This window comes from Ambystoma mexicanum, chromosome 11, assembly GCF_040938575.1.
Source record: "Ambystoma mexicanum isolate Mex_15411 chromosome 11, UKY_AmexF1_1, whole genome shotgun sequence".
Classification (NCBI taxonomy): Eukaryota; Metazoa; Chordata; class Amphibia; order Caudata; family Ambystomatidae; genus Ambystoma; species Ambystoma mexicanum.
The window spans coordinates 1,353,827,648-1,353,839,812 of NC_090934.1; the positions used below are offsets into that span (position 1 = coordinate 1,353,827,648).

The following is a 12,165-nucleotide window of genomic DNA, read 5'->3' on the forward strand; positions in this document are numbered from 1 at the left end:
TGTGAAATGGATGAGTATGAATGGGATTAAGTACCAAACATAGGGAATTGTGGGGACGGTAGTGTTCTGTCATAGTAGATTGGGTGTTAGGAAGATGACAATCGGGGGTACGGGATTGATGGGGTTTGTGCGGCAAACGGGAATGCCGGGGATTATTAGTATGAAGTGAACAGGGAGAATTGTGGGCATGGTAGTGTTTTTCTGAACAAGTGGGGCGGGGGAAGTGCGGGAAATAGTGACCAGAGGTCAGTGGAAAATAATGACTGGTTGTATGGCACAGGACTAGAGGGGTTTTGGGAGAGAAGTTTTCTGAATGGGACAGGGTTTGATATCCTACGGAACAGGTTATATACAGAGGGGTTGGTGGATTTGGCTAAGAGATTCAATGGGAAGAAATGGGTGCAGATGTGGCACAGCCCATGATGGTTTCTGGTATCTCACTCTCATCCTCTCCCCTGGTAACATACTGCATCGTAACTGGGGCATTCCCCTGATATAACCCTGGGAACCCCTATCCAGGTGATCCTCCGTCGCCTACCCCCAGGGTTGGGATCTGAGAGTGCCACCCCTAAATTCTCTCCACTGGCTCCTGGTTGCTGCGAGGATCAAAGTCAAGACTATCTGCATCATACACAAGGCTTTCTGGGCCCTGAGACCGGCTATATCCAACTCTCTCTCCCCCCCACCCCCCTTCAGTCCTCTAGCTCCAACTCGCTGCAGTTTAGACTTTTTTTTCCAAGCAGAGAGCGGGGGTATATCTCTCTCTCTCTTCGGCAGGTGCCTCCCTCTGCAATAGCTTCCCCGCCCCTCTCAGATTTGAGCTGGACCTCCTTAAGTTCAGGAAACTTCTCAAGACCCTGCTTTTCTCTACCTCTTTCCCCCCGACCCCCTCTTCCTTCCTGCTAGTTCCACTTCTGCCACTGTGACTGGTGGCCTGGTCCCTTATGTGTCTTACAGGCTACCAGTCCCTGACGGTCCTTAGCAGCACTCCCCCTCCAGCACTGCCCTCCCAGGCCCCCCACACTGGCCAACTCTGCTCCCCCCACCCCAGAGTGTGGTCCTTCCCTGTCCTTGCACTTGGTGATCGCACTGTCCCCTGCCCCCTCCAACTCTCCTCAGCACTTCCCAGACCCTGCAACTCCTCTTCTCCCTCTTCTGCACAGTATGCAGTTCCAACATCCCTGCCCCCTCCTCTTTTACATTTCTCGTTACTGCACTTGCACGATCAGAATGTCACAAGGCTTAGTAGGACCGTTTATTGTTGCATTATTTCCCATGTTCCTTTCCTCCTTTTTGCTTTGTGGTGCCTAGAAACACCATGTATTGTATAGGTGCCTTTATAAATACTCAAATAAATACAATTGATTGTTTATGGTGCTGTTATAGTCCTGTTAGCAATTGATTTTTTTGTTTTGTTTTCCCTCTTAAAAAGTCATGCACTAAAAAGCATTGTACGTGGTGTATCTCGTACACCCATCTAGTGCTCAGACTTTCTCACACTTTACCCCCCACCCATATCGTTTTCCGCTAAGTCAAGTGAGCATTGACTAAAGCTATGTCAGCCGTTGTGGACCATAATGCAACACCCAGGCAGAAAGGTGTCTTACACAGTGGTCGAAGTGTACGAAAATAAGTAGTGAAACTAATTTCCCTGTTGACTTTACCCTGCTCCCCACAAACGCCATCGCCACGCGCCTTCCCATGCGCAATCCAAACCCTTGTCAAACACACCTGCTGTTTAAGGGAATGTTCAGTGCAGTGCACTGAAATGCACATTTCAATTTTTTCCTGCACTTTTATTTAAAAACTAAAACATTCGGTTTCTTTTTAAAATAAAAGTATAGGAACAGTAAAACATTTTTAAATGGTAGAGGAGCACCACTCCCTTCACTTAGGCCACTAATCTTAGAGGTGGAAGTGCTGTTTTTATGGTCCAAAGTAGAACAGGGCAGCAATGAAGCAACCCTTAAGGGGTGGACCCGCCTGGTATTTGGATACACATTGTCATTGCATGTGGCCTGCAGAAGGAATGTCGCTAAGGTGGAGGCTGATGGGCTCTGTGGGAGGTGCTAGAGTATTGGAGTTGTTAGAATGTTGTGCTTGTGTTGCTGAACAAAACACATGATAATGATATCACTTTTCCGATAGTTTATCATTCCAAAAGGAACATTTTGATACAGCCCTCCCTCCCATGCACTTTTGTAATTCCTGTATCGGAAACAGCAAGGGTATAAATGGCATCAATGAGGGTTCCTGGCTCACTTCCATAAAACACGAGTATTTAGAAATCTTCAGAATGGCACCGGTTTTGTATGTGATAAATGAGGCAATGATCCATTCCTAGAACAATTTTATTGCATAGTGAGTGTTATGAAAAAGGTGCAGCAAGCCCAGTGTGCATTATGTACTTTTGTTATAAAAAAGGTTTGATGCTTAAATCCCTATGCACATAATGCTCACTTCGCTTGGTGCTCATTAAAGTTCTCACATCAGTCACAATTACTGGTTTTCTAACTATGCACTGTATATCCTAATTTGGACAGCTTTGTGATTTGGATGTCGGGAATAACATGGTTATTGGTAACAATTGTACCCCTTTCCAAAGGGAGACCACCAGTCCTGCTATCCTCCCGAGAATGGTGGCTCAGCTGCTGCTGGTGGGAGATGAATACAAATTGATTTGTGCTTTAAATGTAATTGGGTATTACTTATCAAACCAATATAGTGCAAGGCGAAGAGGGTGGAGAAGTAGAGACTAGCGCTGTAAAGACTGAGTCATTATTTTATTTAATTTCATTTACCTGTAAAAAGCGTACAAATATAAATTTCAATTTCAAAAACGCACTCATTCATACTGCATACATCCCATTCAAATCTGAAAAAGTTCATTGTTCACAGAACATAAAGTTTGCATATAAACTGGTGCGAATACAATATATTTATAACAGAACAGATAGTGTTCACTGATAAATATCCACATTAAAACATTATCGACTATAGGTGTCCCCATTGATAATTCTCTTATATGAAGGACTTCCACTGTAACAATGACTTCAACAGGGTCTGATAGATGTTCTCCAGACCAAAACTGTATGTCTTTTTCAGGATATGTGAACATGTTTTTTCTAAAAACAAACCTATCAATATTTCAAAAAGTGTGATCTGTGACTCCTGTGGCTGATGGCCCCTTTTATTGTGCCATGCAGTACAGTTATTTAAAAATCTTTCTGGGTCCCTACCTGCAGGTCAGATTTCCAGAAAGGTCCCAGAACCCCTATTTCGGAGATCACGTAGTTTAGTCGTGATGTTAAAATTCACTTAAGAAAAGAAAACATAATTAAACGACTATTGCTCGAATGTCGGAAGGCGTGCTTTTTCACTGGGAAGAAAAAGGGAAGAAAAAAACCTAATACGATGGATTGCTGACTTAGATGGCTGGTGATCACTTGCCAGCTACTAATGAGCCCATCATTGATGGCGTGTGCGCTCTATGCAGATTCAGAAAAGCGTCCGTAGCGGACGCGCGAAGAGCTCTTCTGATTCAATCTAAGAGATGAAAAAGGAGCGCAGAGACAAATGTCAACCACTGCCGAACCCTTGACAGGTGAAGATGTGTGTATAAGAGTGTCCGTCCCCTCACTAAATAGTTCTTACCTGGAGGTCTCCGTCCTCTGGATGTTTCGCATCGGCAGAGTCGACCCGGAAATGGCGAACGGGACGTGTTAATTATGTCTGTTTGCTCTGAAAGTGATAGAGCCAGAAAAGGGACAAAAGTATTACACGGCTCGTGAAGATTTAAAGGGGCCAGACGGCTGCTCGAACCATACATTTTGATGTAAATATCTGGAAGATCTATGTCCCTCGTCTGTTTTTATTTATTTCAAAAACTCACACAGCTTTTGAAGTTTTCTGAAAACAAAGACATGTATAAAGTCTGTGTGGCATCGTGATGTAACATTTTCTACTGGATGTTGCCACTACGCAAAGTTCTAAGAGTAACGTGTTGCAAATGCAACCAAAAAGACCATACCTCCACGAGCATATATAATAAATAGCAAAAGAACAAAGCAGATGAGCTTTAAAAGAAATGGTGTGGCCCAAAATCCATGGTTACCGAATGAAATACCTAACATTAAGATAGCGTTAAGAAATAAAGAAGAAAGGCAAAGGAGAGTGGAAAAATCCCTGGAATGCTGATGTTCTATTTAGTATAATGATTCCATTCCTCTTGTTGGTTCAACCCTTTCAGAAAACATTCAGTTTGGTATCCTCTTCATAATGAAGAGGAAGTTTCAGGTACAGATGCGGCCAACACGGCCAGCCACTTGTCACAAAAGGAACAATGGTGGTTGTACCATACTCAGTTTCCTAAAAGGGTTGAACCAAAAAGAGGAATGGAATCGTTGTACTAAATAGGACGCTTTTCTGAATCTGCATCGAGCGCACATGCCATCAATGATGGGCTCATTAGTAGCTGGCAAGTGATCACCAGCCATCTAAGTAAGTAATCCATCGTATTAGGGTTTTTTCTTCCATTTTTCTTCCCTTCTCCTTTTTCCTTTGTTTAAACAATGGCCTTGATCCATATGATTTACACTTTTTTATCATTTTGATTTAGAGCAACATCAAAGTCTTACCAACAAAACCATCTCTAAATAACGTGCATGAGGGCTCTTTAAAAGTGGGAAATTAAAGTAAATCAAGAAAACAACATAAGGTACAATTTTTCCCTTTTTGACATCATAATAGATATGCAGTCTTTGAGGATTCAATTGTAGTAATTAAGTATTTGACTATTCTATTCCCCCGTGCTTTATCAATTCTGCTTCTTTGTTTATTCAGCCTAACGTCCAGAGGGTGGCTATTCATTCTAAGTTAGTGTTCGACTAGGGTGTCCACCAATGGCGGGCTATACCCAATGGACTCTTGACTTCATCAATCAGTGGGCTCAGTGAAAAAGCATGCCTTTCCGACATTCGAGCAATAGTCGTTTAATTATGTTTTCTTTTTCTTTTCTTTAGTGAATTTTAACATCACGACTAAACTACGTGATACCAAAATAGGGGTTCCGGGGTTCCAGGACCTTTCTGGAAACCTTACCTGCAGGTAGGGACCCAGAAAGCTTTTTAAATAACTGTACTGTACTGCATTGCACAACAAGAGGGGCCATCAGCCACAGGAGTCACAGATCACACTATATGAAATATTGATAGGTCTCTATATTAGTTATAGAAACCATGTAAAACGATGTGCTTCAGTTTGGTTAAAACTTTAACAGAATTTATACCTAAAGTGTAACAGAAATGGACGAATTGTATTGCAATTTCATGTAGCACAGGTAATGTTCTAATCTAAAAAGGCTCTACCTGGAAATAATTAACTTGGGTATGAGCTAGACACGGCAAGTCGCTCCCTAATTGTAATGTTCAATTTTATCTTAAGAGGAAGCTGGAGAATGGAAACATGAGCTGTTTTTTAATAGAATGTTATTATGTTTGTTTTTAGAAAATACATGTTCACATATCCTGAAGAAGACATACAGTTTTGGTCTGGAGAACATCTCAGACCCTGTTGAAGTCAAAACTATTGTTACAGTGGAAGTCCTTCATATAAGAGAGAATTATCAATGGGGACACCTATAGTCGATAGTGTTCACTGATAAATGTCCACATTAAAACATTATCTGTTCTGTTATAAATATATTGTATTTGAACCAGTTTATATGCAAACTTTAAGTTCTCTGAACAATGAACTTTTTCAGATTTGAATGGGATGTATGCAGTATGAATGTGTTTTTATCAATGAAATGTATATTTGTACACTTTTTACAAGTAAATGAAATAAAATAATGAATCAGTCTTTACAGCTCTCTTCTAGTCTTCTACTTCTCCACCCTCTTCGCCTTGCCTGGCACTTTATTTGTTGGATTTGTAATTGCTGTACCTGAAAGTGCAAGCGCTATAGAGGTACCCACCTTTGGGTTTGGTTATTGGGTATTAGTTGCCACAAATCGTAAGATCGGCTGCGCACCGAAGGAGTCCCGGTGAGTCCCACTTTGCCGCGGATGACTCTTCCTGTTCTTGGAGTGACTTGGTAGCGGCTTTGATCTACGAAGGACTACTAGCCCCACAAGATGAACAGACTTCAAAGACTGCTCAAGAAGGACAGTTTTTCTGTTTAAAGTGTCCGGATATTTCTATCAACATTCACTCCGCTTATCCCTTTGTCTAGGCAGTGCAAACGCTGTGGGAGGACCTATAAAACCGTGAACGCGCGCGCGCACTGAAGGAGTCCCGGTGAGTTCCGCTTTGCCGCGGCCTTCCCCTCCCAAACAGCGCTTCGCCCTGAGGCAAGAATGCGTCCCACACTAAAATCGGGCATGCCAACCCGTAGCTCCCTTATGAGAGGGAGTGTTGGGGCCTCAAGTCATCATGAAGATGCCTCCATTATATCTTCTACGCCCAGAGGGAGACGCAGTAAACCACTGGCCCTAGGAAATGTGGACATCCGTAAATTTTGTAATGGGTCTCTCTCGGCCTTTCGGGCTCAGGCCGGGAAATCGACCCAGGTACATCCCGCGAAAGGTATCTTGGGTGGGGAGATCCGGCCTGAGTCAATTAAAAAAGGAATTAACACTCACAACAATATCGTAACGGAGGACCTTTTAAAAAAAACAGCCACTGGTGGGCCCCGGGAAGCAGTGTTCCATTTCTGACACAGCCTTGTTGGAATCTTTGCCTGTGTCGGGAGTAGCGGCCCAGGGGGTTGTTGATATTATTGACGGTGAGCCTCAAAAAGGTGATATTGTGGTGATTGATTTAGAGGCCAATGACTCTGTTTTTTCGGACAACCTCTTATCTGAGAACTTATCAGCGTCACCAGTAATGTTCGCAGAGAGCTCAAGAAGTGACCCTCACTCAATTAGTGATGAGGGAAGGACAATAGCCTCTTCTAGCTCAGTAATGGACCCTGTATCGACGATGCAACAAGGGAATGTGGGTAATGTGTTAACCCAGAATCAAAGCATGAATACATCTATCATGGTATTTCAAAGGGAGAATGAATGGGGGGATTGCCTTGCATGCTACGAATCTGGTATTAACAACAATGTCTAGAGCTCTCGTAGCATGTGAACAGAAATTAATTGGCAGGCTGAATGTATGGAGAAAATTATGAAAGGGCAACTTGCCAATGACAACGCATTAGCCAAAATTTGGGAGAAATGTGAGCCATCAAAAGCGTTGAACCCAAATATGAATAATGCAGCTGTGCAGACTGAGAATGATGTTGACACTAGTACACGATTGGGGTGCGTTAAAAACGGGAACTTAAAAACAAATGGGGTGGAGTCTGATTCCGTGTTTTGTAGATGTCATCTATGATAATTCAAAGGGAAGGGGGGAGGTCACAGGGTTCAGGGGGAAAATTGTCTAAAGCTCCCCCACGCTACACTTGAGGGAATAGATGCAGCACAATTACACCGTAAGATGTCAGACGCAGCTTTACTGGAGGAAAAGCAAAAAAATAAATCTGAGAAACTCCCTCCAAAAACTTCCAAAATAGCTGCAAAAAAGCTGCCAAAAAATCAACAAACTCCCAAATTGGTTGGGAAATCGTCGGTTAAACACTTCTTTAAGGTTGTCTCGGCACCTAAGTGTAACACCTTGGCAGCGTCTGAGGCTATCAAACAAAAATACATAGCCCGAGCCATTGATAAAAGAAAAGGGGCAGCATGCTTCCGGCCCCGTCGGCCCTTAGAGTACCCTCCTTTGGATAATCTGGTGGATGAATTGTCGATCACATGTAATGGTATAGATCAGGCTCTTCCCCAGCAAAAAAAACAACACAATAATAGTTCCCCCGAAAGTCGGGCAAGTTGATTTTGGGGGGGGTATAACTCTCAGCTCGCCCTTCAGCGAGCAGAGATCCGGAAAGCGGTGGACGAGTATATGTTGACAATACGTCCTACTGCCCCCACCCCCCCGCCTCCCGTTAAGCCGTGACTTTCTAAGCAGACTGACTTGGTTCTAAAGGGGAAAGATAAATCGAGCCTGGATAGTGATGTACAGGCTGTGCCCTGTTATCCAAGCATTGACCCCCCGAGTAAACCCAAATCTGGTGTCAGATTCCCTGGCGGCTCCTCAAAGGAGCGGGGAAGTTGAAGCTACTCGTCCAACAGAACCTGTCAGTCAACTGAAAGGGGTCATGGTACAGAATGATAATATTGGTGATTTAACACAGATAACGGGGCCAATTATTTCTTTAATAGAGAAGGCTTTGAAGAGAATGCAGAGTCCGAATACACAAGTAGAAGAGGCGCCCCCTCAGATTAATACCAAACAAGTTAAGCGTAACTAACACAAAACCCCTCTGAGAGATAAGCACGTAGAATTTCCCTTACTCTTATCATGCAGAAGACCACCCTGTACTCAATATGATCTCAAAAGGCGGGCGGTCTTAGCAATCATTTCGGAGATCCCTAATTTACGAGATGTGGTCTCTGCTGATATGTCACAAGTGGAATTTCTATTTCCATCTAATCTGAATGCAGTGATTTTGTGGGTGAAATCAAGAGTCGTCCAGAACGTAATTTGGCAGGCGAGAGAGGAGTTGTTTCATTTGGGGTTTGTCCTCGAGCCTTTGGGCGATAGAGAATTAACTCCCCAACAATCGCCCCGGTATACCAATGGTGTGAGGGGGGAAATTCAGAGCAATCCCAAAGAGCAACCGCGCCGGGAGACCCCCTCGCTTGGCGGAAGGACTGGCACAAACACGATGAATTAATGTGAGAATGGGGGGGAGGGAGGACCAGATCTTAATGGTAAGCTGGAACACTAGGGGGTTTTCGCACCAACAGTTATCAGAATGACTTGGACAAATATGATATTGTTTTTCTGCAAGAGACTTGGCTTACGGAAGCGCCTCTTTGGGATGATCATGAAATCCTCATAAATCTGTCTGTGAAACCAGTTATGGGATGTCCGATGTCCGGGCTGGTGATTGCGGTCAAAAAGGGGAGGGGTATGACCTCTGAGCATTGGACAACCCCGAACAGTTATGTTACTGGGCAAGGTAATGGCTGGGTCGGAAGTGTACGCATTGCTAAACATATACTGGAACCCAATTGCTATGTCGGATGACACCTATTTTAACGATTTAAATACCATCTTGGACATAGTGTTCATGAATCCCATGATAAGTGGATTGGTATTGGTGGGTGATTTTAAAGTGTTTGAGTGAAGGGAGTTGTAAAAACAAAAAGAGATGGAGAAGATGGGACTCTCTTGTAAAAGCTAGAGGGTTGTATATGCTCAATGGAGCCTTTAAAACGGACATCCCACCAGCTCCGACATGGTAAAAAGGGGGACAGTGAGTCGATCATAGATTTTATTTATGTGAATGTGGAGCTTTGGCCAGCTGTAGTGCATTTTAGAGTCATAGAAGCGGACTTCAGCGATCATAACAAATTAGAAACCCATTGGAAGTGTGCTCCATTAAGCGGGCTAAAGGACACGCAGTACATACGAGCATCTTGTGCTGCATATGCAGGTGGTAATAAGCTATGATGGGCGGAGAAGGAGGTAATTACACTTGATCGAGCATTAGGCAGAGGTCATGTAGATTACTCTTTGTTGTTAAGAGGTGATAAGCATGAACGGCCTGATCAAGTTCAGGTATGCCAGAAACAAGGTCGTAAGGGTAAGCAAACTTCTCAGCATCTGCATGTTTTTGATAGAGACGTTAAAGAGAAAAAAGCGAGATTACGTAGAGATCTCAGAGCGGTCCAACGGGGCTCTCTATTGGATAGGAAGAACCAGGCCACTAGATTGAAGACCACCTACAGAAATTGGGTAAGAGAGCATTGGGCAAGGATGTTTCAGGAGGATGGGGCTAATATGCTGAAAGCAGTAGCAGGGAAAAATATAGCAAAAACGTGGGCAATTATGAATCGCGCTACCGTAGGCTCTCAGTTAAGTTTTCAAGTCATCGGTGGGCAAACTCAAAAATGGATTGACCATTTCACTCAGTTGTATGCCCGAGATCGTTCGATTGGCGGCGGGTTGGAGGATTGTACCCACGGACAATTTCATTTGAAATTTGAATTGGAGGACATTGTAGTGCTGATTAAATCTGCCTCTAATTCAAAAGCTTGTGGCCCAGATGGGCTGTCAAACTTTGAACTTAAAAAATTCCCTGAGGTGTGGGCGGCGGTTTTATATAAAATCTTTGACCGTAAATGAAACTCAGAGCCTACCCTCTACATGGACTCAAGCGATAACCATCCCGATTTATAAGAAAGGGGATAGACTAGAACCAAGCAGTTATAGACCCATCTCACTGCTTGACGTCCCAGGAAAGCTCTATTGCCGACTAATCCTGAGGGAACTCCAAGCTTGGTTGAGCCGAATTAATTTGGCTGACCCTCTACAGGCGGGCTTTGTGAAGGGGTTAGGAACTATCCCTATTATGTTACTTAGGGTAATTAAGGCACAGCAAGCTGAGAGATCACAGTCCCTATGTATGGGATTTATTGATTTTAGGGCGGCATTCGACTCGGTTGATCGCGAGTTGCTGTTCCGAAAACTGAAGGCCTATGATTGCCCTACGTCACTGTTGTCCCTGATCATCCTATTCCATACTAAGACATCTATGCGCGTTCATATTAGTTTGGATGGAAAATTGTCACCTGAAATTCTAACCCAACGTGGCCTGAAACAAGGCTGTGCGTTAGCAGCGTTTCTGTTTAACTTCTTTATTCTTGATATTGGGAAGGAATTGGTTGATTGTAATGGGGATCCCCCCCTAGGGTGGGACTGCGCCAAATCCTGTATATGTTGTACGCAGATGATATGGTGTTATTATCCCAAACTCCACAGGGGCTACAGCGTATGTTGGGGAAGTTGGGGGCCTAAGCCTGCAAAAACGGTTTGAGTATCAATGTGGGTAAATCCCAGGTAGTAACATGTAGCCCAACAGTAATTAGTAAGAGGGTTCGGGCCAATCAGAAATGGACGATTCATGATATAATGCTAGAAAAAGTTTTGGAGTACAAATATCTGGGAACTCCAATCATGGATAGACAATATAAGTGTGACGAGTCCGCAAGGGCCCTGAGGAAGCTATCACAACTGACCTCACAGACGCGAATATTAATAAAAAAAATATGGGAAATTTACTTTAAAACACGCGCTAGACATTTATAAAAATGAAAGTGTCCACGATTTTGTTGTATGGGGTCGAGGGAATGGTGCTAAATAAATCTCATCCATGGGACACCCTGGAATCCAAATATTGGAAAGTTCCCAAAGCAGTTCCGATCGCATTGATCCGTTATGAGTTGGGATTGTTGTCCCTCCACGCTCAGGAGGCTTGGAGACAATGTGCGTCACTTCGAAAGTGTTTATTGGGGGTTAACACGAGTACCATCTAAGAAGTCCTAGCCTTGGCGTTGTTGAAAGCAAAAATCAAATTTTCAGGAGAGTGGCTTAAATGCGTCTTCAATTGCAAGGTCAGGGCGGAGGTTTCACTTGAGCTGTTATTGTTGAATCCGGACCGCGCTAAAAGAAAGATCTACTACGCAGATTGGGCAGAGACGCTTACCACCAGCAATCTATGCAAAGACTTCAATATCTGGTCCTTTGGTATAAAACCTTAGGGGAGAATGGCCTCGTACCTGGCGAAATGCCCATCGCCGGAGACAAGGGCAGAGTTCCTACGGTTTAGATTTAACTTGTGGGGCACGCGGGAGGTGCTGGCCAGACGCAAAGTCATTACTCCAGCGCAGAACTACTGTAGATATTGTTTAGAAACATCGCAAAATGAAACCCTTCAGCATCTATTAATTGATTGTTTGGCTCTAAGAGTGGTCCGTAAGAGGTGCTTTCATAACATTCTCACATTTCACCTTATGCCTCAAGTGAGTGTAGATGGCAAACAATATTCTCGTCTCCAAGAGAACATGTGCAAATTGCAGTGGTCCAATTCCTCAGATTGATTCTTCCGAAGGTCGAAGGCACTGGGGGTTAGGCAGAAATAACAATACTGTAGGTTCACAAGTCGGTGTCCTCAGTGAAGTAGGATGTTGGATCTTGGTATGACGACTCTTTGGAATTTCATGACATAAGGGGAATGGTTAGATTTTAACACTCTTCCTGATGAAAGGAG

General features: G+C 43.6%; 1 protein-coding gene and 1 long non-coding RNA gene across 6 annotated transcripts in view; both read left to right on the forward strand.

Moving 5' to 3' along the window:
* The window catches only part of TCF12 (transcription factor 12), a 1,064,187-nt gene that overhangs the window by 46,326 nt on the left and 1,005,696 nt on the right, over positions 1-12,165 (forward strand). The window lies entirely within an intron of this gene.
* On the forward strand, positions 4,530-5,529 carry LOC138504420 (uncharacterized). Its single transcript, XR_011279838.1, has 3 exons — positions 4,530-4,717; positions 5,022-5,106; positions 5,506-5,529. It is a non-coding gene; the product is annotated as an uncharacterized lncRNA (long non-coding RNA).